This window comes from Mobula hypostoma, chromosome 29 (assembly GCF_963921235.1).
Source record: "Mobula hypostoma chromosome 29, sMobHyp1.1, whole genome shotgun sequence".
NCBI classification, from domain to species: domain Eukaryota; kingdom Metazoa; phylum Chordata; class Chondrichthyes; order Myliobatiformes; family Myliobatidae; genus Mobula; species Mobula hypostoma.
In genome coordinates this window covers 3,692,627-3,718,952 of record NC_086125.1, presented here as the reverse complement: position 1 = coordinate 3,718,952, position 26,326 = coordinate 3,692,627, and the positions used below count along the sequence as shown (strand labels likewise).

The 26,326-nt window shown below is 43.9% G+C and overlaps 1 protein-coding gene across 3 annotated transcripts in view; it reads right to left on the bottom strand.

Annotated features, from left to right (window-relative positions):
• Positions 1-26,326, bottom strand: part of LOC134339443 (long-chain fatty acid transport protein 1-like) — a 98,615-nt gene that overhangs the window by 56,562 nt on the left and 15,727 nt on the right. Inside the window, exon 1 of one of the 3 annotated variants that reach the window (XM_063035959.1) lies at positions 12,020-12,347. The exons of 1 other annotated variant lie outside the window; for it this stretch is intronic. The gene's annotated coding sequence lies outside the window, so the exon portion shown is untranslated. Of the gene's footprint in view, positions 1-11,871; positions 12,348-26,326 lie in introns of those variants that run through there. One more of the 3 variants, XM_063035957.1, reaches the window with a different exon arrangement.

Below are 26,326 nucleotides of genomic sequence, written 5' to 3'. Positions count from 1 at the left end.
TATCTAAGAGTTTCTTAACTGCCCCAATGCATCTGCCTCTACCTCTTGGTAGGGTATTCCAAGCACTGACCACTTTCAATGTAAAGAACTTACAATAGACAATAGGTGCAGGAGTAGGCCATTCGGCCCTTCGAGCCAGCACCACCATTCACTGTGATCATGGCTGATCATCCACAATCAGTATCCAGTGCCTGCCTTATCCTCATAATCTTTGATTCTGCTATCTTTAAGAACTCTATCCATCTCTTTCTTGAAAGCATCCAGAGACTTGGCCTCCATAGCCTTCTGGGGCAGAGCATTCCATATATCCACCACTCTCTGGGTGAAAAAGTTTTTCCTCAACTCTGTTCCAAATGGCCTACCCCTTATTCTTAAACTCTGGCCTCTGGTTCTGGACTCGCCCATTAGCGGGAACATGCTTCCTGCCTCCAGCGTGTCCAATCCCTTAATAATCTTATATGTTTCAATAAGATCCCCTCTCAGCCTTCTAAATTCCAGAGTATACAAGCCTAGTTGCTCCAATCTTTCGACATATGACAGTCCCGCCATCCCAGGAATTAACCTTGTGAACCTACGCTGCACTCCCTCAATAGCAAGAATGTCCTTCCTCAAATTTGGAGACCAAAACTGCACACAGTACTCCAGGTGTGGTCTCACCAGGGCCCTGTACAGCTGCAGAAGGACCTCTTTGCTCTTATAGTCAATTCCCCTTGTTATGAAGGCCAGCATGCCATCAGCTTTCTTCACAGCCTGCTGTACTTGCATGCTTGCTTTCAGTGACTGATGTACAAGAACACCTAGATCTCGTTGTACTTCCCCTTTTCCTAACTTGACTCCATTTAGATAATAATCTGCCTTCCTGTTCTTACCACCAAAGTGGATAACCTCACATTTATCCACATTAAACTGCATCTGCCATGCATCTGCCCACTCACCCAGCCTGTCCAAGTCACCCTGCATTCTCATAACATCCTCCTCATATTTCACACTGCCACCCAGCTTTGTGTCATCGACAAATTTGCTAATGTACCTCTGACATACCCCCCATACTTTTCTCCAATACTTTAAAATTATGATGTCTTGTATTAGCCATTTCCATCCTAGGAAAAAGTCTCAGACTTTCCACTCTATCCATGTCTCTTATCAACCTTGTACGCCTTTATCAAGTCACCTCTCAAAACTCTTCGGCTCCAAAGCGGGAAGATCCTAGCTCACTCAACCTGTTCTCACGAGACATGCCTTCTAGACCAGACAGCTTCCTGATAAATCTGCCATGTCTTCTCTCGGAAACTTTCACATCCTTCCTATAATGAGACCAGAACTGAACACAATATTCCAAGTGTGGTCTAACCAGGGTTTTATAGAGCTGTAACATTACCTTGTAGTTCTTGAATACAATCTTCTAGCCAATGAGAGCCAATACACCTTCTTATCCATCCTTGCATGTCTAACTGAGGAAGAGGGTGTACAAAGCTCAAGACGTCAGACAAGGCACAAGTTCAATGGGCAGCATTGCTGCCCTTCCTGTTGTATCTGAGACCTGGACTGCATACAGCAGACTTCTCAAGCACCGGAGAGAAGGTCAAACCCATTACTTTAAGTTGAAGGCTAGAGCTCAGCGAGTCCAGAGATTGGGGCTTGAAGGTTGAGCCCGGGTCAGAGACTGGAAATTGGAGGCCAGGTATCTGAAAGTCCAGGACCAAGGACTGAAGGCCCTGAGGTAGCCTGTCCTGGGGTTGAGGGCCTGCCTATGTGTATGTGTGAGCCGGTGGGTAGCTGGGAGTGTGGTAAAAGAGTCTGGTTTGCTGTTGTCTTGCTCTCGTCTGTTGTTGCTGCTGCTGCTGATTGTGTTGTTGTTGTGTTGAACACTGTGGGTATACTATGTTGGCATTGGAATGTATTGTGACCCTTGTGGGCTGTCCCCAGCACATCCTTATGTGTGTTGGTTGTTAACGCAAATGATGCATTTCACTGTATGTTTCAATGTAGAGTAAGTGTGAATGAGTAGGTGACAATAAAATGAATCTCGGGGTACTATATAGTGACATATACATACTTTGGTCCTCCAAGAGGACCACAATCTTTCCGTAATGTTTGGAGGCTTGTGTGCCTTGATGACCTGGAGAGTTATATTGGCTGGAGTCAGGGCCTTGTGCTTTGGCTCTTGGTAGGGTCACCCATGCCAAACAGGTGAAAGGGTAGAAGCCAGAGTAAGCATAGTCCACCAGTCCTCCAGGTTGGGGGTTCAGCTCAGGGCTAACAACCCTGACTGGTCGAGAACTGGACAAAGAAAAAAATGAAGAATCCTTCTACATCTGTGTGAGATGGTGTTCCTGAGTCTCCACCCGAGACTTGCATGACTGACAGTCGTGAAAACCGAGCGGAAGCTACTGACATGATGAAGGAAGCCCTGAATACCACCAGGACTAAGACCAAAGTTGTTTTTTGGAATGTACAAACCATGAACAACACTGGCAAGCTAGCACAAACAACTGCAGAAATGTGTCATTACAACCTACACATGTCATTGAAAGCAGATGGACACTGTCTGGTAGAATAAAGGCAGCAACTGGTGAAACAGTTTTATACTTAGGAAGGGAAGATGATCACAACCAAGAACAGCATCCACACCAAGGTGAAGCTGTATCAGAGCTGTGTTCTGTAAGGTCAGAATCCTGGGGCATGACAGAGAACAACCTTGCCAAGCTGTCATCATTCCACACCCTGAGCCTTCGGAAGATCCTTGGTATTTTCTGGCCCAAGCAAGATGTCCAACAACACCCTACTCCTTTAGTGTCATCAAGAAGACGTGGCCACAATCATCATGAGGAATTGTTACGGATGGATTGGGCACATGATGAGAAGAGGGGCCAACTCCATCAAGAAGACAGCATTTCACTGGATGCCTGAAGGGCAGAGAAAATGCAGGAGACCAAAGCAACTTGATGCCAAACTGTAGATGCAGAAGTAAGGACCCTGAACCACTCCTGGGGCACAATAGAGAAGATGGCCAAGGACAGACAAAAATGGAGGACCTTCATTGCTGTGCTAAACACCAGTGGCATATCAGGCTGTAACTAATGTACTTTGTAATAAATTTACTTTCAACTTTAATAAATCAGAATCTGAATCTGATACCACAGTCATCTCTGTAACGTCGTCTACGTTCATTGAAAGAGCGAGTGTTCCATACCCAGTCCCCTCTCCCAGGCCAACGGCCCCAACAGTGAGACCCTGGTTACTCTCATTTGGCTACATTGTGCAGACATGTCTATCTCATATATGCCAACAGACTCCCGAAACAGATAATTCATTCCAAGCTCTTTTACATGAAGAGATTACCGTGGAGACAACAGAAAAGATTGACAAATATGCTTGAACAAATGTAATCCCATCCTAACTCTAAGATCTTTAGCTCATGACTCACTCATAGTGGAGAAAGAGCATTCAGCTTGTATTCAGAAACTTGAGTTCATGCATTTGGCGGGCAGAGATGTCCCAGATAGGCAGTGGAAGGAGCACACTTCCTCACAAAATAGCAACTCATCTTCCCTATCTGGGAAGAGTCTACTTTTCCTGCATTGGCCTCAAAAAACTACTTTGATTGTAAAATTAGTCAGCTCCAACATAGGTACTAGCCTCCGCAGTAGCCATGACATCTTCAAGGAGTGGTACCTCAGAAAAATGACCCCCATCATCCAGGGTATGCCCCCTTCTCATTGTTACCATCAGGAAGGAGGTACAGAAGCCTGAAGACACACACTCAGCGATTCAGGAACAGCTTCTTCCCCTCTGCCAATTGTATTCTAAATCAACATTGAATCCATGAACACTACCTCACTTTATTATTTCTGTTTTAGCACTATTTTTATTTTAACTGTTTAATATACATACATATACTTACTGTAATTAATTTACTTATTTTGTCTGTATTATCATGCAATGCATTGTACTGCTGCCGCTAAGTTAACAAAGATGGCGAAAATGATATCGTATCTGTTAAATAGGGGCCGTGGACAATTCTGATTTGATGGAGAGTGGACGTGAAAGCACAGAGGAACATCTGGAGAAATTTCTGAAACGCCCGTTTGCTGCTGTTGTTCCTGTGTGCTCGGGAATCTTTCAGAGAGTAGGCCTCAAAATCCCCAGCCTTGCCTGCTTTTGGCGATCGAGGAGGAGGTCGAAATCGTTCGGACAGAGATGGTGCTCAGTACTCGGTGTTGGAGAGCTGATCAGAGCTCGAAGTTTTCGGATGACTCCGAGTCGGACTGTGGTCGGCATGGCAGGGAGAGTTTTCTTCCTTTTCCCGTCTGCGTGAGATGTGGGACATTTGAGAAACTTTGAACTTTACTGTGCTCACGGACTTCTTCATCGAGTTATGGTATTGTTGCACTGTTTGTAACTATATTTTATAATTATGTGGTTTTGTCAGTTTTTTCAGTCTTGGTTTGTCCTGTGTTTTGTGATATCACACTGGAGGAAATAATGTATCATTTCTTAATGCATCCATTACTAAATGACAATAAAAGAGGACTACGTGTCTTCATAATCATAAATTTCACGGCTTATACAGGTGTTGTTAAACCTGATTCTGATTCAAAACACTAAAACCTGGAACATGGAAATAGAATAGTACAGACACTTGGGCCCACAATGTTGTGCTGACTTTTAACCTATTCTAAGATCAAACCAATGTTTCCCTCCCTTTCAGCCCTCAATTTTTCTTTCATCTATGTACCTATCTAAGGGTCACCTAAACATGTCCCTACCACCACTTATGGCAGTATGATTCATGCACACACTGCTCTGTTTAAAAAAAAACTATTTTTGACATTCTCCCCTATACTTCTCTCCAATCACCTTAAAATTATGTCCTCTTGATTTAGACATTTCTGCCCTGGAGAAAAAAAAGTCGTTGATGTCCAATTTATCTATGCCTCTTATCATCTTTTACAGCTCTATCAAGTCACCCTTCATCCCCCTTCCCTCCAAAGAGAAAAGCACTAGCTCACTCAACATTTCCAAAAAAAGACATACATTCTAATCTAAGCAGCATCCTGGTAAATCTCCTCTTCATACTCTCTAGAGTTTCTATATCCTCCCTATAATAAGGTGACCAGAACTGAAAAGAGTTCAGTTCTGGAATGGAAGCAAGTTCTCTTTGAACCCATGGGATTGCCCAAGATGTTGTTTTCAGGTGTTGCCAGTTGGAAGCTGCATAATTCATAAAAACAAAACTTGGCAAACCAGTCTATGTCAAAGATTCAAAGTACATTTATTGTCAAAGTACACAGTACATGCAGCATACCACACCCTGTCTTCCTCACAGACAGCTCCCAAACAAAGAAACACCATGGAACCGTTCAAAGGAAGATATTAACACCCCCCACCCCCCCGCCACCACCCATGCACAAAATAAAAACAAGTCGTGCAAATGGCAACAAAAAAGATGAGCAAAAAAAAACACAGAATATAAAAACCAAAAATGACAGAGTCCAAGTATATTCAATTCAGCTCAGTTCAGTATGTGTTAACTGCAGGCTGCCCCAATTCAAAATTGCCCAAAATAAAAGAGGTGACAAGAAACCAGGAACACATCATAATGTAAACTACAGAGTCAATCTCTGATTAACTACTTCAAAATTACTAATTGAATAACATAACTCAATTCTTAATTTAAATCATTAACTTGCATAGTCATGCTAACACATAACTGTGTGGCCAGATTCAAGGAGAACCTGATCATTAAATTTGCAGGTGATACCATAGTGGTGGGGCTCATCAGCAAAAATGATGAAACTATGTACAGGGAGGAGGTCAAACACCTAGAGAGCTGGTGCAGTGATGACAACTTGATGCTTAATGTCACCAAAACCAGGAAGATGATCGTCGATTTCAGCCTGAGCACACGCCCCTCAGCATCAGCGGCTCCACAGTGGAGAGAGTGGAAAACATCAAGTTCCTTGGGGTGCAGATCTCGGATAATCTCACCTGGTCCAGGAACACCACTGGGATTGTGAAACGGGCCCAGCAGAGATTGCACTTTCTGAGGAAGCTTAAACAAGCATCACTCCCCACTAACATCTTAACCACATTCTACAGAGGCGTGGTTGAGAGTGTGCTGACCTTTTGCATCACAACCTGGTACTCCAGCTGCAGTGCTGTCGACAAAAAAGCCTTGCAGAGGGTGGTTAGGGGAGCAGAGAAGGTTACTGGGGTCTCCCTACCTTCTGTCCAAGACCTCTTTCAGAGTCGATGCCTCCAGAAGATACGGTACATCATTAAAGACCCCTCACACCCTCTCCATGAACTGTTTGTTCTTCTGCCATCAGGCAAATGTTACAGGAGCATCAAAACTAAAACCACAAGGCTACTAAACAGCTTCCTCCCACAGGCAGTCAGACTGCTAAATAGCTGCTCCACCTGACTCTGCTTTGGACACTTTTAACTTGCACTGGACACTTATAACTGATTTTAACTGACATGTGACTGTTGTGTTTTACTATTTATTGTTATGTTTATTATTTAGTGTTGCATTTGTTATGTTATGATTGCACTGCCCCTGAGAAACGCTGTCTCATTCTGCCCTGCAGAGCTGATGTATGGTTAGAATGACAATAAAGTTTTTTTTGAATATTTGAATCTTGAATCTTGAATCAAATTGACCTGGACTTAATTACCACTTGTAGATACAAGCTTTAATTGTTATTTGTCTCTGTATGTGGAAGTGTTTCTGATTGAACCTTGCTCTTAATTTGATTCCATGCCTTTAGTTATTGCATTGGAACTTGTTCCACGATACAGATTTTTCTCTGGAGCTGATCGCCTAAGATAGTGACCCGACTTAACTACATTGGCCAGATACACCATGCAAATAAGGACCTCTTAACAACTCACTTTCCTCGTTATTTTTGCAACCATACTGTCAGTGGCTTCAATGGCTTCATCCAAGTCATTTGTACAAGCAGTACAAAACTGAGACCCAGCACTGATCCCTGCGCCACACCATTCTTCACATCTTCTTTCTGCCAGCAAATGACCTGTTAATGCCTATTCTATGTTAATTTTGTTAGTCTGCTAAAGCTTAAAGCCATGCCAAAGTGTTACCCTCTGATTAAAGCATAGAAACAGGTCATTCTTCACATTGAGTCTATATCAGCTCTTATCTAAGAGATATCCAGCTAGCCTTACTTCTCCACCTCTCCCTTTGTCCTGTAGTTGCTTGCCTTTCAGATACTGAACTATCTTCCTTTTATGTTCTACAATTAAATCTGCCTCTACTCCTACCCCTGACAATATCTTTCTGATTCCAACCTGTCATAATGTTTCTCAAGTCAGCTTTGGTCCTTCTGCCATCAGTTTCATTCTACTACACAAGTTAATGATCTTTCTGACAGTAGGAAGAGTCTCTCTGCCTCTCATCATGATATGCCGTGTCATATGACGCAGGCAATCATGGTCTCATGACCATGATGGTTCTTGGCAAATTCTACAGAACTGGTTTGCATTGTCTTCTTCTGGGCACTTTCTTTGCAAGACGTCACTCCAGCCATCATCAGGGAAGGAGAGCCTTACACCCCCTCCCCACCACTTATACCCTTCCTAATTTTAAACATCTCAGTCAGCTGTCCTGCAGCCTCCTCTGTTCCAAGAAAAAAAGAGTTTCTCCCATCTGTCCACATAACTAAACTTCCTCAGCCCTGGTATCATAAGTAGTAAATCTCTTCTGCAACTTCTAAATAGTCTTTATAGCTTCCCTAATATATTCCATCCACAACTAGACAGATTTCTTCAGTGGGTCTGGGTCAGTCTTTCTTAAAGGTCAAAGTTCAAAGTAAATTTATTATCAAAGCACATACGTCACCATATACTATCCTGAGATTCAATTTTGTGGGCATTCATAGAAGACTTCCAAGAGGACCGCAACCTTGTGGTAGGGTTCGGAGGCTTGCATGTCTCAATGACTTACAGAGTTATGTTGGCTGGAGGCAGTGGTTTATGCTTTGGCTCTTGGTAGGGTCACCCATGCCAAACAGGTCAAAGGGTAGAGGCTAGACTAAGAGTGGTCCACCGATCCTCTAGGTTCGAGGGTTCAGCTCAGGGCTAACGACCCTGACTGGGGAAACAACATTGTTATGGAAACAGCAATGAAGAATCTTTCTACATCTGTATACAATAGTATTCCTGATTCTCTATCCAGGACTTACATGACTGATAATAGAGAAAACCAAGCTACCGACATGGTATGATATGAAGGCCTCCAACCTGATGGCATGAAGATTGACTTCTCTAACTTCCGCTAATACCCCACCTCCCCCTCGTGCCCCATCCATTATTTATTTTTATACACACATTCTTTCTCTCTCTCTTTTTTCTCCCTCTGTCCCTCTGACTATACCTCTTGCCCATCCTCTGGGTCGCCCCTCTTGTCTTTCTCCCTGGGCCTCCTGTCCCATGATTCTCTCATATCCCCTTTGCCAATCAGCTGTCCAGCTCTTGGCTCCATCCCTCCCCCTCCTGTCTTCTCCTATCATTTTGGATCTCCCCCTCCCCCTCTCAAATCTCTTACTAACTCTTCCTTCAGTTAGTCCTGACGAAGGGTCTTGGCCTGAAATGTCGACTGTACCTCTTCCTAGAGATGCTGCCTGGCCTGCTGCGTTTGATGTGTGTTGCTTGAATTTCCAGCATCTGCAGAATTTCTGTTGTTTACTGATATGAAGGAAGCACTGAACACTGCCAGAGATGGAGGACAGCCATTGCTGTCCTAAATGCCAGTAAAATGGGCAGTCAGTACGTAATTCAATGGTACAAGGAAATTCAATGGAATGAATGAAAAACTACACACAAAGACAGACAAACAAGCAACCAAATTGCAACAGAAGAGAGACTGTGTAAATACAAAAAAAAGAGTAGATAAATAATACTGAGAATATGAGTTGTACAGTCCTCAAAACTCCATAGGTTGTGAAATCAATTCAGTGTTGACGTGAGTGAAGTTATCCATTCTGGTTCAGGACCCTGAAGAAGGTGATAAACATTTCAAACATTATTTGGACATCTAGATATCAGGTCATGCTCTCTTCTCGCTGCTGCCATGAGGTCGAAGGTCCAAGAACCTCAGGACTTGCACCACTGCCTTTAAGAACAATTACTATCCTTCAACCATCAGGCTCCCGAATAAAAGGGAATAACTGCACTTATCTGCCCCGTCATTGAAACATTCCCACAACCAATGATCTCACTTTAAGGACTTTTTCTGGTTATCTCATATTCTCGATATTTATTGCTATTTATTTATACTTGCATTTGCACAATTTGTTGTCTTCTGCACTCTGGTTGATCTTTCATTGATGCTGGTAAGGCTCTGAAAACCTGTGCCAACCAATTAGCGGAAGTATTCAAGGACATTTTCAACCTCTCACTGCTAAAGACAGAAGTTCCCACTTGCTTCAAAAAGGCAACAATTATACCAGTGCCTAAGAAGAATAACGCGAGCTGCCTTAATGACTATTGCCCGGTAGCACAAACATCGACAGTGATGAAATGCTTTGAGAGGTTGGTCCTGACTAGACTGAACTCCTGCCTCAGCAAGAACCTGAACCCATTGCAATTTGCCTATCACCACAATAGGTCAACAGCAGACGCAATCTCAATGGCTCTCCACACGGCTTTAGACTACCTAGACAACATAAAAACCTACGTCAGGATGCTGTTCATCGACGATAGCTCAGCGTTTAATACGATCATTCCCACAATCCTGATTGAGAAGTTGCAGAGCCTGGGCCTCTGTACCTCTCTCTGCAATTGGATCCTCAAATTCCTAACTGGAAGACCACCGTCTGTGCGGATTGGTGATAACATCCCCTCCTCACTGACGATCAACACTGGTGCACCTCAGGGGTGTGTGCTTAGCCCACTGCTCTACTCTCTAGATACACATGACTGTGTGGGTAGGCATAGCTCAAATACCTTCTACAAATTTGCTGATGATTCAACCATTGTTGGTAGAATCTCAGGTGGTGACGAGAGGGTGTACAGGAGTGAGATATGCCAACTGACAGAATGGTGCCACAGCAACAACCTGGCACTCAACGTCAGTAAAACAAAAGAGCTGATTGTGAACTTCGGGAAGGGTAAGATGAAGGAGTACTTACCAATCCTCATAGAGGGATCAGAAGTGAAGAGAGTGAGCAGTTTCAAGTTCCTGGGTGTTAAGATCTCTGAGGATCTAACCTGGTCCCAACATACCAATGTAGTGATAAAGAAAGCAAGACAGTGGCTATACTTTATTACGAGTTTGAAGAGATTTAGTATGTCAACAAGTACACTCTAAAACTTCTATAGCTGTACCATGAAGACCATTCTGACAGGCTGCATCACTGTCTGGTATGGAGGGGCTACTGCACAGGACTGAAAGAAGCTGCAGAAGGCTATAAATCTAGTCAGCTCCATCTTGGGTACTAGCCTACAAAGTACCCAGGACATCTATAGGGAGCGGTGTCTCAGAAAGGCAGCGTCCATTATTAAGGACCTCCAGCATCCAGGGCATGCCCTTTTCTCACTGTTACCATCAGGTAGGAGATACAGAAGCCTGAAGGCACACACTCAGTGATTCAGGAACAGCTTCTTCCCCTCTGCCATCCGATTCCAAAATGGACATTGAAGCTTTGGACACTACCTCACTTTTTAAAAAAAATATACAGTATTTCTGCTTTTGCACATTTTTTAAAAAATCTATTCAACATACATAATTGATTTACTTGGTCATTTATTATTACGTTTTAATTTTTTTCTCTCCCTCTCTCTGCTAGATTATGTATTGCATTGAACTGCTACTGCTAAATTAACAAATTTCACACCAGTGATAATAAACCTGATTCTGATTCTGCTGTTTTGCTACTGTTCTATAGATTTGCTGAGTATACCCTCAAGAAAATGAATCTCAGGGTTGTATATGGTGACATACAAGTACTTCGACAATAAATTTACTTTGAACTCTCTTTTTCCACACATGTTAATTTATATCAGTTTAATTGCTTTTTAAAAATAATATTCACAGATTTAATAATGTCTTATTTGTAATATTAAGGGTTTAGTCTGAGATTGATAGTTAAAGCTGTACAAGGGTGCTTTAGGGCTTGGGAGAGAAAGGCTGGTGTTTAGAGTTAGGTCACTCTTCAGCTGTGATTGCTATGAGTTCTGGAGTCCAAACAGACCAGCCCTGCTCCTCATCCTCTGTTTAGAGGTGAAGAATCCCAGTTTCTCAATTCTCCGCACGTAGTTATGACCATTAGACTGCTCAGACTATGCCAGACCAAGCATTACAATTCACTTCCCATTTACATTACATGCTTCGAGGTTGTGAGGGTTCAGCTTGCGCCCGCAGTCCGATGTTTCGTCACCAGTCGCCTGATCGAACCACACACTAGATCAACCACCACACCACCCCCCCTTCCCCACCCTCAACAGCAGACCCTGTGAGCCACACCATTCACAGGAAATCAAACACTTGAGAAATAAAATGCTTCATTGTTTCAATCCTTGGAAGGGAATTCATTTGAAATGGAATGATTTTGCATATCACAGAATTAATTAAGAAGGCAGTTCCCCTTGAAAAGCAAAGGAAACTTTTCCGATTTGACACTGTGCCACTAAGACCAAACTGGGAAGGCATTTATTCCTAAATACCAAGGAAAAGTCTCCTTGCTTGAGGAGATTCTCGAGTATTTGCGAAGATCATGGTTAAACTTCAATCAGCAGTTGCTGCCTGTTTAAACCAATCATGGAATGGACAGCTGACCTTCAAACAGACTTCACACACAGCTTTGAATTTTCCAAATGATAAACTTTGTTCACTTAAAGGAAACTCACCAGAATCATCGAATGGGTAACGTGTACTAAAAACTTCCTCACCGAGGCATCCAAACCACAGACTGAAACGATTCTTCCGAAAGCAACTTTTCAGTCGTCTGTCAGCTCTCGCTGGTTAAAGTATGGACTGAGTGCAAGATTATCTCACCTCCCATCTGCACACAAACAATCCCGTTGCTGTGATCTGTTTCACTTCACACAAAGACACTTCATTGTAGCTCCAGGCCCAGCGTCCAGGCAGCGTTCCAGCAGAGGGGCTGTTCCACATTCACTCACTGCGAGCCTCTCAAAGTGCAGAACTCTCCGCTTACCCCTCCCATTCACAGGAACGTTATTGGGCAGATAGCAGGTTCCCAATGGGTCCTAAAGCACACCTTTTGAAATAAACTGTTTTTAAGACTGGGTGCTCTCTTATCGCAGCAGAACTCCTTGCAGTCTCACTTACTCCCTCTGCACTGCTCACAGTTGGTGAAACTGATCTCCGTGGCATAACACGAGATGCGTGTAGTAAATAATAAACAGAAGGGTGATGTGACGGAGGAAGTAAAGGAGTTTTAAAACAAAAAGCTCAAGGAAACCACCACCTGAATTGGAGAGGCTATAATGAACAGAAACTTCTACTAAGTTTTTAAACTTGTTGTTGCGCGAAGTTAAAGAACGCTTATGTTGGTACAACGATTTTTTTTCTGTTTCCGGAACTTGATTGCAAATGTCAAGCACTTCGGTAAAGGAATTAAAAGAAGGTGTCTCTGTAACTTTACAGGGACGCTAAATCCTCGAAATTCACCGAAAAGTTAAAGGGCTCAAGATTAGTTTCCTCCTCCAGGGCAAGACAGGTTGGATTGTTTTTTCTGGAGCGTTGAAGGTTGAGAGGAGATCTGAAGTAAGTTTATAAAACTATGAGAGAAGTAGATAGGGTAGGTAGTCAGAGACTTTTTGAAGTTTGGGCCCCTTGTCTAAGGTAAGATATGCTGCTGACATTGGAGAGCGTTGAAAAAAGGTTCACAAAGTTATTCCGGGATTGAATACTCATATGAGAAGTGTTTGATAACTTTGGGTCTCTACTCACTGGTATTCAGAAGAATGAGTGTGAGCTCATTGAAAGCTATCCAAGGTTGAAAGGCCTTGATCAGGCAGATGTGGAGATGTTTTCTATGGTGGGGAGGTCTAAGACCAGAGGACACAGCCTCAGAATAGGTGTTCTTTTAGAATAGAGATGAGAAGGAATTTCTCTCGCCAGAGTGGTGAATCTGTGGAATTCATTGTCACAGGCAGCTGTGGAGGCCAAGTCATTGAGTATATTTAAGGCAGAGGTCGATATATTCTTGATTAGCCAGGGCATGAAGGGATACAGGGAGAAGGCAGGAGATTGGGGCTGAGAGGGAAAATGGATGAGCCTTGATGAAATGGTGGAGCAGACTCAATGGGCCAAATGGCCTAATTCCGCTCCTGTGTCTTATGGTCTTTTTTCCAAGGTGAAAGTGTCAAAGAATAGAGGATAGAGGTTTAAGAGAGAGGAAGAAAGTTTTAAAGCAGATGTGTGAGCTAAGTTTCCTTTTCCTCACACAGACAGTGGTAGTTGCTTGGAACAATGGTGGCGTTTCAGAGACACTTAAGCAGATTCTTGGTCCTGAGGGAATGGAGAGATATTGATGATGTGCAGGCACAATGATTAAATTTAACTTGACGTCATGAGCCGAAAGGCCTTTTCCTGTGCTGTGCTGTACTGTTCTATGTTCTTGGTTAAAAGCATACAGGATCCTTTCAGACTAGGCTAGCATTGCTGTGCAGACTGTGTTATTCTTTAAAAAGGACCTAATGCTTTCTTGGCATCTATGACGAATAAACTCTTCTCAGGTTTCCAGCAAGGTATAGGAATTGATTATAACCAATGTTTTGATTCAAACTCTGCCACCTTCTTCCTTTAACAATCAACACGCCAAGGATGTACTGGGGTAGCCCACATGTGTCGCTACATATTCAGGCACCAATGTAGCATGCCCACAATGTTCAGCAGAATAACACAAAACACAACAAAACAACAGCAAAGTGAGTGTTAGACACATAAAATGCTGGAGGAACTCAGCAGGTCAGGTAGCATCTATAGAAATAAATAAACAGTTGACGTTTTGGGCCGAGACCCGTCATTAGGATGGGAAAGGAAGGTGAAAGAAATCAGAATAAGGTAGGTGGATGGGAAGGAGTTAAGTTGGCAAGTGATGAAAAGTTGGTGAAGTTGGTGAAGCCAGGTGAGGGGGAATGTTCCAGCCAAAATTCTGACGGCCCAATCAGTGGCAGGAGTTTTCTCGAAAGCCGGCAACACTCGTTTAAAAGGAGAGCCTCGCAGGTCAGTGACGCTTGTTTAAAAGTACAGAGGGGACAAACAAGCGGGGAGGCCATTGTTGGGAGTAAGTGAGTGATGAGAGTCGGAGTGTCGGGCTTTGGTTCAGAGGAGGCTTCAGCTTGAAACAGGAATTGGCTCTGGGCAAGCTTCTGTTAGGGTTCCCTTTTTTGTTTTCTCTTACTGTACCTCGTGCAGTAAGTAGCTGTTGTGTGTTCTTCATGCCGGATGCTGGAGTCCTGGGAGACCCAGAGTCTCCCGGGGAACCACATCTGCATGAAATGCATCCAGCTGTAGCTCCTTGAAGACCGTGTCAGGGATCCGGAGCAGCAGCTGGATGATGTTCGGCTTGTACAGGAGCGTGAGGAGATAATCAATCAGAGTTACAGGGAAGTTGTCACCCCAAAGTTGCAGGAGGCGAGTAGCTGGATGACTGTCAGGAGAAACGGAAATGTGAATAGACAGTTAGTGCAGAGCAACCCTGTGGCCATTCCCCTCAATAATAAGATTACTGTTTTGGATACTGGTGTGGAGGATGACCTTCCAGGAGAATACCATGGAAACCGGGTTACTGGCACTGAGCACAGGTCCATGGTGCAGAAGGGAAAGAGGGAGAAGAGGGAGTGGTAGTGATAGGGGACTCGATAGTCAGGGGAACAGACAGGAGATTCTGTGGACATGAACAGGACACCCGAATAGTATGTTGCCTCCCAAGTGCCAGGGTCAGAGATGTCTCAGATCATGCCCACAACATTTTGGAGGGGGAGGGAGAGCAGCCAGATGTCTTGGTACATATTGGTACCAATGACATAGTAAGGAAAAGCATGAGGTCCTGAAAAGAGAATTTAGAAAGCTAGGCAGAAAGCTGAGAAGCAAGACCTCCTGGGTAATAATTTCTGGATCACTGCCTGTGTCAGGCGCTAGTGAGGGTAGAAACAGGATGATTTGGTAAATTAACGTGTGGTTGAGAAGCTGGTGCAGAGGGCAGGGCTTCAGGTTCTCGGATCATTGGGATCTCCTCTTCTGGGGAGATATGACCTGTTCAAAAATGACAGTTGTACGTGAACCTGAAGGGAACCAATATTCTCGCAGGCAGATTTGTTAGAGCTGTTGGGGAGGGTTTAAACTAATTTTTCAGTGAGTGGGAACTGGAGTGAAGGGACTCAGGATAGGATGGATGGTAAAAAAAAGCAAAGATAGCATGCAGTCAGACTGTCAGGAAGGACGGGCAGATGATAGGACATGATTGCAGCCGGCAGAGTGAGTATCAGTGCATTAGGGATGCAGAATCAAAAGGAGTAGCAAATACAGTACTCAAAGTGTTATATCTCAATGCACGGAGTATAAAAAATAAAGTGAATGATCTTGTTGCAGTTTTACAGATTGTCGGGTATGATGTAGCCATCTCCGAATCATGGCAAAAGGATGGTTGTAGTTGGGAGCTGAATGTCCAAGGTTACACATTGTATCAGAGGGATAGGAAGGTAGGCAGAGGGGATAGCATGGCTCTACTGGTAAAGAGTAGCATAAAATCAGTAGAAAGATGTGACATAGAATCAGAAGCTGTTGAAATCTTGTGGGTTGAGTTAAGAAACTGCAAGAGTAAAAGGACCCTGATGGCAGTTATATACAGGCCTCACAACAGTAGCTGGGATGTGGACCAAAGATTACAACAGGAACTAGAAAAGGCATGTCAAAAGGGCAATGTTATAATAGTCATGAGAGATTTCAACATGTAGGTTGATTGGGAAAATCAGGTTGGAAATGGATCTCAAGAGAGTGAGTTTGTTGAATGCCTTTGAGGTGGCTTTTTAGAGCAGTCTGTCATTGAGCCTACTAGGGGATCAGCTCTACTGGATTGGGTGTTGTGTAATGAACCGGAGATGACTAGGGAACTTAGGGTAAAAGAACCCTTAGGCGACAGTGATCACAAGATGACTGAGTTCACCTTGAAATTTAATAGGGAGAAAGTAAAGTCTGACATAGCAGTATTTCAGTGGAGTAAGGGAAATTACAGTGTTATGAGAGAGAAGTTGGCCAAAGTAAATTGGAAGGAGTTGCTGTCAAGGGTGTCAGCAGACCATCAATGGCGTGTGTTTCTGGGGAAAATGAGGAAATGCAGGATAGATGTATTCCAAAAACATAGAAATACTACAGCTGTGGCTGACAAGGGAAGTCAAGATAGTACAACCGTACTATTTTGTGCTCAACAAACTGGTCCCCAACCTACGTCAGGTCTCACCGATGAAGAGGAAGAGCACTGGGATAGGTTAGATGACCCCAACAGACTCACAAGTGAAGGGGTGCCTCACCTGGAAGAACTGTTTAGGGCTCTGAATGGAGGTGAGGGAGGAGGTGAATGGGCAGGTGCAGCACTTCCGCCACTTACAAGGATAAGTGCCAGGAAGGAGATCAGTGGAAAGGGACGAATAGACAAGGAAATCATGGAGGGGCTGATGCCTGCAGAAAGTGGGGTGGAAACAAAGATGTGTTAGGTGTAAGATCCTGTTGACGATATTCTGGAGAAGCAAGCCCATTCCCTCCCTCCTACCCAACCACACACACACACACACACACACACACACAGACAGTCCTCCAACTCCTGGACAGACTTCCAATCTCCAGCCTTCATCCATCAGGCTTGGCCTTCCAAACTTCTGATCGACCTTCGGGCTGCCGTGACATCGTGCTTACACTTTATTTTATTTACTTGTACTGCACTTTCTCTATAACTATGAGAGATAGGAGCAGAATTAGTCCACTATAACACCAGATTGTGCCTTCTGTTTTCTTGTCCCCGTTTGTGCTACCTCATGCATGGAGTGATCTGTCTGCATGGCACATACATTTTCTCTCCATCTCGGTATACGTGACAATAATCTGATTACCAATTACTGTTCGTTTTAAATCCGGATTCTCGTGTCTGCATTATCTTGTGTGATCCACTTCCCAAATCTATTTCCTGGCAACTTCAGAATCAGATTTAATACTACCGGCATATGTTGCGAGAATTGTTAAATTTGCGGAAGTAGTACAATGAAATACATGATAATAGACAATAGACAATAGGTGCAGGAGTAGGCCATTCGGCCCTTCGAGCCAGCACCGCCATTCACTGTGATTATGGCTGATCATCCACAATCAGTATCCAGTTCCTGCCTTATCCCCATAACCCTTGATTCCGCTATCTTTAAGAGCTCTATCCATCTCTTTCTTGAAAGCATCCAGAGACTTGGCCTCCACAGTCTTCTGGGGCAGAGCATTCCATATATCCACCACTCTCTGGGTGAAAAAGTTTTTCCTCAACTCCGTTCTAAATGGCCTACCCCTTATTCTTAAACTGTGGCCTCTGGTTCTGGACTCGCCCATCAGCAGGAACATGCTTCCTGCCTCTAGCGTGTCCAATCCCTTCATAATCTTAGATGTTTCAATAAAATCCCCTCTCAGCCTTCTAAATTCCAGAGTATACAAGCCCAGTCACTCCAATCTTTCAACATATGACAGTCCCGCCATCCTGGGTATTAATCTTGTGAACCTACACTGCACTCCCTCAATAGCAAGAATGTCTTTCCTCAAATTTGGAGACCAAAACTGCACACAGTACTCCAGGTGTGGTCTCACCAGGGCCCTGTACAGCTGCAGAAGGACCTCTTTGCTCTTATACTCAATTCCCCTTGTTATGAAGGCCAGCATGCCATTCACTTTCTTCACTGCCTGTGTAAATAAATATAGAGAAAAAACTGAGGTATATTAAGTATATTTCTGTCTATTAAACAGTTAAGTTAAAACAAGTAGTGCAAAAAAAACAGAAATAAAAAGTAGCGTTCATGGGTTCAGTGTTCACTTAGAAATCAGATGGGTTGGGGCGGGGGGAAGAAGCTGTTCGTGAATCACTGAGAGTGTGCCTTCAGGCTTCTGTACTTCCTTCCCAGTGGTAACAGTGCAAAGAGGGCATGTCCTGGGTGGTGGGAATACTTCATGATGGACGCCACCTTCCTAAGGTGCTGGTCCTTGAAGATGTCTTGGATACTATGGAGGCTAGTACCCAAGATAGAGTTGACTAATTTTACAAGTTCTTGCAACTTACTTTGATCTTGTGCATACCAAATGGCGCTGCAGCCATTCAGGATGCACTCCAAAGTACCTTTGTAGAAGTTTTCGAGTGTTTTAGTTGACCAATTAAATCCTTTCAAACTCTGAATGAAATATAGCCAGACTTGCCTTCTTTATAGCTGCATCAATATGTTGCGTCATGTTAGGTTGTCAGAGATATTGACACCCAGGAACTTGAAATTACTCACTCTTTCATCTTCTGATCCCTCTATGAGGATTGTTTGTGTTCCCTTGTCTCACGCTTTCTGAAGTCCACAATCAGCTCTTTGGTCTTGCTGTTGTTTTTACGACATCACTCAAATAACTGGTATATCTGGCTCCAGTCCAGAACTTGATTGTAAATGTCAAGCACTTCGGTAAAGGAATTAAAAGAAGGTGTCTCTGTAACTTTACAGGGACGCTAAATCCTCGAAATTCACCGAAAAGTTAAAGGGCTCAAGATTAGTTTCCTCCTCCAGGGCAAGACAGGTTGGATTGTTTTTTTCTGGAGCGTTGAAGGTTGAGAGGAGATCTGAAGTAAGTTTATAAAACTATGAGAGAAGTAGATAGGGTAGGTAGTCAGAGACTTTTTGAAGTTTGGGCCCCTTGTCTAAGGTAAGATATGCTGCTGACATTGGAGAGCGTTGAAAAAAGGTTCACAAAGTTATTCCGGGATTGAATACTCATATGAGAAGTGTTTGATAACTTTGGGTCTCTACTCACTGGTATTCAGAAGAATGAGTGTGAGCTCATTGAAAGCTATCCAATGTTGAAAGGCCTTGATCAGGCAGATGTGGAGATGTTTTCTATGGTGGGGAAGTCTAAGACCAGAGGACACAGCCTCAGAATAGGTGTTCTTTTAGTATAGAGATGAGAAGGAATTTCTCTCGCCAGAGTGGTGAATCTGTGGAATTCATTGTCACAGGCAGCTGTGGAGGCCAAGTCATTGAGTATATTTAAGGCAGAGGTCGATATATTCTTGATTAGCCAGGGCATGAAGGGATACAGGGAGAAGGCAGGAGATTGGGACTGAGAGGGAAAATGGATGAGCCTTGATGAAATGGTGGAGCAGACTCAATGGGCCAAATGGCCTAATTCCGCTCCTGTGTCTTATGGTCTTTTTTCCAAGGTGAAAGTGTCAAAGAATAGAGGATAGAGGTTTAAGAGAGAGGAAGAAAGTTTTAAAGCAGATGTGTGAGCTAAGTTTCCTTTTCCTCACACAGACAGTGGTAGTTGCTTGGAACAATGGTGGCGTTTCAGAGACACTTAAGCAGATTCTTGGTCCTGAGGGAATGGAGAGATATTGATGATGTGCAGGCACAATGATTAAATTTAACTTGACGTCATGAGCCGAAAGGCCTTTTCCTGTGCTGTGCTGTACTGTTCTACGTTCTAGGTTAAAAGCATACAGGATCCTTTCAGACTAGGCTAGCATTGCTGTGCAGACTGTGTTATTCTTTAAAAAGGACCTAATGCTTTCTTGGCATCTATGACGAATAAACTCTTCTCAGGTTTCCAGCAAGGTATAGGAATTGATTATAACCAATGTTTTGATTCAAACTCTGCCACCTTCTTCCTTTAACAATCAACACGCCAAGGATGTACTGGGGTAGCCCACATGTGTCGCTACATATTCAGGCACCAATGTAGCATGCCCACAATGTTCAGCAGAATAACACAAAACACAACAAAACAACAGCAAAGTGAGTGTTAGACACATAAAATGCTGGAGGAACTCAGCAGGTCAGGTAGCATCTATAGAAATAAATAAACAGTTGACGTTTTGGGCCGAGACCCGTCATTAGGATGGGAAAGGAAGGTGAAAGAAATCAGAATAAGGTAGGTGGATGGGAAGGAGTTAAGTTGGCAAGTGATGAAAAGTTGGTGAAGTTGGTGAAGCCAGGTGAGGGGGAATGTTCCAGCCAAAATTCTGACGGCCCAATCAGTGGCAGGAGTTTTCTCGAAAGCCGGCAACACTCGTTTAAAAGGAGAGCCTCGCAGGTCAGTGACGCTTGTTTAAAAGTACAGAGGGGACAAACAAGCGGGGAGGCCATTGTTGGGAGTAAGTGAGTGATGAGAGTCGGAGTGTCGGGCTTTGGTTCAGAGGAGGCTTCAGCTTGAAACAGGAATTGGCTCTGGGCAAGCTTCTGTTAGGGTTCCCTTTTTTGTTTTCTCTTACTGTACCTCGTGCAGTAAGTAGCTGTTGTGTGTTCTTCATGCCGGATGCTGGAGTCCTGGGAGACCCAGAGTCTCCCGGGGAACCACATCTGCATGAAATGCATCCAGCTGTAGCTCCTTGAAGACCGTGTCAGGGATCCGGAGCAGCAGCTGGATGATGTTCGGCTTGTACAGGAGCGTGAGGAGATAATCAATCAGAGTTACAGGGAAGTTGTCACCCCAAAGTTGCAGGAGGCGAGTAGCTGGATGACTGTCAGGAGAAACGGAAATGTGAATAGACAGTTAGTGCAGAGCAACCCTGTGGCCATTCCCCTCAATAATAAGATTACTGTTTTGGATACTGGTGTGGAGGATGACCTTCCAGGAGAATACCATGGAAACCGGGTTACTGGCACTGAGCACAGGTCCATGGTGCAGAAGGGAAAGAGGGAGAAGAGGGAGTGGTAGTGATAGGGGACTCGATAGTCAGGGGAACAGACAGGAGATTCTGTGGACATGAACAGGACACCCGAATAGTATGTTGCCTCCCAAGTGCCAGGGTCAGAGATGTCTCAGATCATGCCCACAACATTTTGGAGGGGGAGGGAGAGCAGCCAGATGTCTTGGTACATATTGGTACCAATGACATAGTAAGGAAAAGCATGAGGTCCTGAAAAGAGAATTTAGAAAGCTAGGCAGAAAGCTGAGAAGCAAGACCTCCTGGGTAATAATTTCTGGATCACTGCCTGTGTCAGGCGCTAGTGAGGGTAGAAACAGGATGATTTGGTAAATTAACGTGTGGTTGAGAAGCTGGTGCAGAGGGCAGGGCTTCAGGTTCTCGGATCATTGGGATCTCCTCTTCTGGGGAGATATGACCTGTTCAAAAATGACAGTTGTACGTGAACCTGAAGGGAACCAATATTCTCGCAGGCAGATTTGTTAGAGCTGTTGGGGAGGGTTTAAACTAATTTTTCAGTGAGTGGGAACTGGAGTGAAGGGACTCAGGATAGGATGGATGGTAAAAAAAAGCAAAGATAGCATGCAGTCAGACTGTCAGGAAGGACGGGCAGATGATAGGACATGATTGCAGCCGGCAGAGTGAGTATCAGTGCATTAGGGATGCAGAATCAAAAGGAGTAGCAAATACAGTACTCAAAGTGTTATATCTCAATGCACGGAGTATAAAAAATAAAGTGAATGATCTTGTTGCAGTTTTACAGATTGTCGGGTATGATGTAGCCATCTCCGAATCATGGCAAAAGGATGGTTGTAGTTGGGAGCTGAATGTCCAAGGTTACACATTGTATCAGAGGGATAGGAAGGTAGGCAGAGGGGATAGCATGGCTCTACTGGTAAAGAGTAGCATAAAATCAGTAGAAAGATGTGACATAGAATCAGAAGCTGTTGAAATCTTGTGGGTTGAGTTAAGAAACTGCAAGAGTAAAAGGACCCTGATGGCAGTTATATACAGGCCTCACAACAGTAGCTGGGATGTGGACCAAAGATTACAACAGGAACTAGAAAAGGCATGTCAAAAGGGCAATGTTATAATAGTCATGAGAGATTTCAACATGTAGGTTGATTGGGAAAATCAGGTTGGAAATGGATCTCAAGAGAGTGAGTTTGTTGAATGCCTTTGAGGTGGCTTTTTAGAGCAGTTTGTCATTGAGCCTACTAGGGGATCAGCTCTACTGGATTGGGTGTTGTGTAATGAACCGGAGATGACTAGGGAACTTAGGGTAAAAGAACCCTTAGGCGACAGTGATCACAAGATGACTGAGTTCACCTTGAAATTTAATAGGGAGAAAGTAAAGTCTGACATAGCAGTATTTCAGTGGAGTAAGGGAAATTACAGTGTTATGAGAGAGAAGTTGGCCAAAGTAAATTGGAAGGAGTTGCTGTCAAGGGTGTCAGCAGACCATCAATGGCGTGTGTTTCTGGGGAAAATGAGGAAATGCAGGATAGATGTATTCCAAAAACATAGAAATACTACAGCTGTGGCTGACAAGGGAAGTCAAAATAGTACAACCGTACTATTTTGTGCTCAACAAACTGGTCCCCAACCTACGTCAGGTCTCACCGATGAAGAGGAAGAGCACTGGGATAGGTTAGATGACCCCAACAGACTCACAGGTGAAGGGGTGCCTCACCTGGAAGAACTGTTTAGGGCTCTGAATGGAGGTGAGGGAGGAGGTGAATGGGCAGGTGCAGCACTTCCGCCACTTACAAGGATAAGTGCCAGGAAGGAGATCAGTGGAAAGGGACGAATAGACAAGGAAATCATGGAGGGGCTGATGCCTGCAGAAAGTGGGGTGGAAACAAAGATGTGTTAGGTGTAAGATCCTGTTGACGATATTCTGGAGAAGCAAGCCCATTCCCTCCCTCCTACCCAACCACACACACACACACACACACACACACAGACAGTCCTCCAACTCCTGGACAGACTTCCAATCTCCAGCCTTCATCCATCAGGCTTGGCCTTCCAAACTTCTGATCGACCTTCGGGCTGCCGTGACATCGTGCTTACACTTTATTTTATTTACTTGTACTGCACTTTCTCTATAACTATGAGAGATAGGAGCAGAATTAGTCCACTATAACACCAGATTGTGCCTTCTGTTTTCTTGTCCCCGTTTGTGCTACCTCATGCATGGAGTGATCTGTCTGCATGGCACATACATTTTCTCTCCATCTCGGTATACGTGACAATAATCTGATTACCAATTACTGTTCGTTTTAAATCCGGATTCTCGTGTCTGCATTATCTTGTGTGATCCACTTCGCAAATCTATTTCCTGGCAACTTCAGAATCAGATTTAATACTACCGGCATATGTTGCGAGAATTGTTAAATTTGCGGAAGTAGTACAATGAAATACATGATAATAGACAATAGACAATAGGTGCAGGAGTAGGCCATTCGGCCCTTCGAGCCAGCACCGCCATTCACTGTGATTATGGCTGATCATCCACAATCAGTATCCAGTTCCTGCCTTATCCCCATAACCCTTGATTCCGCTATCTTTAAGAGCTCTATCCATCTCTTTCTTGAAAGCATCCAGAGACTTGGCCTCCACAGTCTTCTGGGGCAGAGCATTCCATATATCCACCACTCTCTGGGTGAAAAAGTTTTTCCTCAACTCCGTTCTAAATGGCCTACCCCTTATTCTTAAACTGTGGCCTCTGGTTCTGGACTCGCCCATCAGCAGGAACATGCTTCCTGTCTCTAGCGTGTCCAATCCCTTCATAATCTTAGATGTTTCAATAAAATCCCCTCTCAGCCTTCTAAATTCCAGAGTATACAAGCCCAGTCACTCCAATCTTTCAACATATGACAGTCCCGCCATCCTGGGTATTAATCTTGTGAACCTACGCTGCACTCCCTCAATAGCAAGAATGTCTTTCCTCAAATTTGGAGACCAAAACTGCACACAGTACTCCAGGTGTGGTCTCACCAGGGCCCTGTACAGCTGCAGAAGGACCTCTTTGCTCTTATACTCAATTCCCCTTGTTATGAAGGCCAGCATGCCATTCACTTTCTTCACTGCCTGTGTAAATAAATATAGAGAAAAAACTGAGGTATATTAAGTATATTTCTGTCTATTAAACAGTTAAGTTAAAACAAGTAGTGCAAAAAAAACAGAAATAAAAAGTAGCGTTCATGGGTTCAGTGTTCACTTAGAAATCAGATGGGTTGGGGGGAGGGGAAGAAGCTGTTCGTGAATCACTGAGAGTGTGCCTTCAGGCTTCTGTACTTCCTTCCCAGTGGTAACAGTGCAAAGAGGGCATGTCCTGGGTGGTGGGAATACTTCATGATGGACGCCACCTTCCTAAGGTGCTGGTCCTTGAAGATGTCTTGGATACTATGGAGGCTAGTACCCAAGATAGAGTTGACTAATTTTACAAGTTCTTGCAACTTACTTTGATCTTGTGCATACCAAATGGCGCTGCAGCCATTCAGGATGCACTCCAAAGTACCTTTGTAGAAGTTTTCGAGTGTTTTAGTTGACCAACTAAATCCTTTCAAACTCTGAATGAAATATAGCCAGACTTGCCTTCTTTATAGCTGCATCAATATGTTGCGTCATGTTAGGTTGTCAGAGATATTGACACCCAGGAACTTGAAATTACTCACTCTTTCATCTTCTGATCCCTCTATGAGGATTGTTTGTGTTCCCTTGTCTCACGCTTTCTGAAGTCCACAATCCGCTCTTTGGTCTTGCTGTTGTTTTTACGACACCACTCAAATAACTGGTATATCTGGCTCCAGTACGCTCCTTCGCCAGCATCCGAAATTCTGCCAACAATGGCATTTGCTCTATGCCTAGCCACATAGTCATGGTGTAGAGAGAATAAAGCAGTGGGCTAAGCACACATCCCTGGTGTGTGCCAGTGTTGATTGTCAGCGAGGTGGAGATGTTATTTCCAATCTGCATAGATTGTGGTCTTCTGGTTAGGAAGTCAAGGATCCAGATGCAGAAGGAGGTACAGAGGCCTACGTTCTGTAGCTCTCTGATCAGGACTGTAGGAATGATGGTGTTAAATGCTGAACTATAGTCAATAAACAGCATCCTGACATAGGTATTTGCACTGTCCGGGTGATCCAAGCCTGCACGGAGAGCCATTGAGATAGTGTCTGCTGTAGTCCTATTGTGGCTGTAGGCAAATTGCAGTGGGTCCAGGTCCTTCCTGAACCAGATGTTGTTTATAGCCATGACCAACCTCTCAAAGTATTTCATTACTGTAGATGTAGTGCTACTGGAGGCAGCTCATGCTGATCTTCTTGGGCACTGGTATAATTGTTGCCCTTAATTGGCCCAGGTTTTCAGAGCCTTACCAGGTCCTCCATTGGGCCTTACTGCCTTGTGAGAGTTTACCCTCTTGAAAGACAGTCTGACGGCAGCCTCAGAGACGGAGATCACAGGGTCATCAGATGCTGCAGGGATCTTCATAGCTGTGGTTTTATTCTCCCTTTCAAAGCATTGAGCTCATCTGGTAGTGAGGCATCGCTGTCTTTTGCTTTGTAGGAAGTAATGGCCTGCAAACTCTGCCAGAGTTGAGATGCATCTGATGTCACCTCTAACCATATTTAACTTATTAAGACCATAAGACATAGGAGCAGAATTAGCCATTTGGCCCATCGAGCCTGTTCTGCCATTCAATCATGGTTGATTTATTATCTTTCAACTCTGTTCTGCCTTTTCCCTGTAACTTTTGATGCCTTTACCAATCAAGAACCTACCTACTTCCACTGCAATGACTTGCCCTCCAAAGGCATTTGTGGCAAAAAAATTCTATCACATACGCCCACCAACTCTTTCCTGATTCACCAACACTAGCTGTAATTTAAAGCATCTAACCAAACGGAGAATGGTGTAGGAGCCAGGATTAATCGATGCGGTTTATGGATTGGACTCTGTAGTTGACCCTGTTACATACCTCAAGGAGATCCGTGATTTTTTTTGTGAGAATGATGTAATGGTCTTTTGGAGGTCACCTGATGTAATTTTCCCGCCAATGTGAGGTCACGTGATGATATGTGCACCACGGATATATAAGGGAAGAACCCAGACGACGCAGTTAGTTTTTAGTTTTTAGATTTTCAGCTGGAACGTGCGTCTGTGTCTCCGTTTCTATTGCGTATTTGTTTTTATGACGTAGTTTCATTTTTAAAACAGAGTGTACATTCTGTTGCAAGGTACAATAGTGCTGCTTTGGCAATTTTTGCTAGATATGTTGATGTACCTTATTCCAGCAGTAGTACGGGAGAGTGAAGACTTTATCGAAGTACAGGACCCGAAGGATTGAGAGGAGTCGGTATCATTCAGCAGTCTAACAAAGGATCGACCTTATTGAGTCTTCG